Source organism: Marmota marmota, unplaced genomic scaffold (genome assembly GCF_001458135.2).
Source record: "Marmota marmota marmota unplaced genomic scaffold, marMar, whole genome shotgun sequence".
In the NCBI taxonomy this organism is placed as follows: Eukaryota; Metazoa; Chordata; class Mammalia; order Rodentia; family Sciuridae; genus Marmota; species Marmota marmota.
Genome location: NW_026000185.1, coordinates 7,392,167 through 7,392,788, shown reverse-complemented (window position 1 = coordinate 7,392,788; position 622 = coordinate 7,392,167).

Below are 622 nucleotides of genomic sequence, written 5' to 3'. Positions count from 1 at the left end.
CTCGCCAGCTAAGCCACGCCACAGCCCGGCCGGGAGCCGGGCCGCAGGCAGGAGCACATCCCGGCCCGCGCAGCGCTCAGCCCGCGAGCGCCCAGCTTCTGCTCCGAGCCCAGACGCCGGACAGCCGGGGCGCGGGCACAGGGCGGGACCTGAGGCGGGGCCGGGACGCCCCTCCCCTTACCCCCGGCCCGGGCTGGGCCTGGGACACGCAGACACCGGTGTGGACTCCCGGTGCGACCGGTGGCCACCGGGGCAACCCCGACGCGCCTGCTTGGAGATCCTGGCTCTAGCAAGCTTGGCTCGTGTCTTCACTCCTGCACTGGGGGTGGGGAGGATGCGGCGCAGGGGAGGGACGCAAGGTAGTGACAGGGCTTCTCAGTTGCTCAGGACTCATTCTTAGAAGGCCCATCCTGGCCCCTCCCGGGCAGGGGCAGCAAGTACATGAGTTGACCTCTGGGCTCTGGGAGCTGGAGCCTCATCACTGGGCCATGTGGACCAAAGAAGTGCGAGGATAGCCCGGGAGCCCACCTGCAGAAGGAGAACAAGCCAGCCAGGCAGTCTAGTGCCGGGAGGGGTTTCCCAGAGGTCAAGTAGCCTGTGATGCGCCTCGAACTTGCAGCTG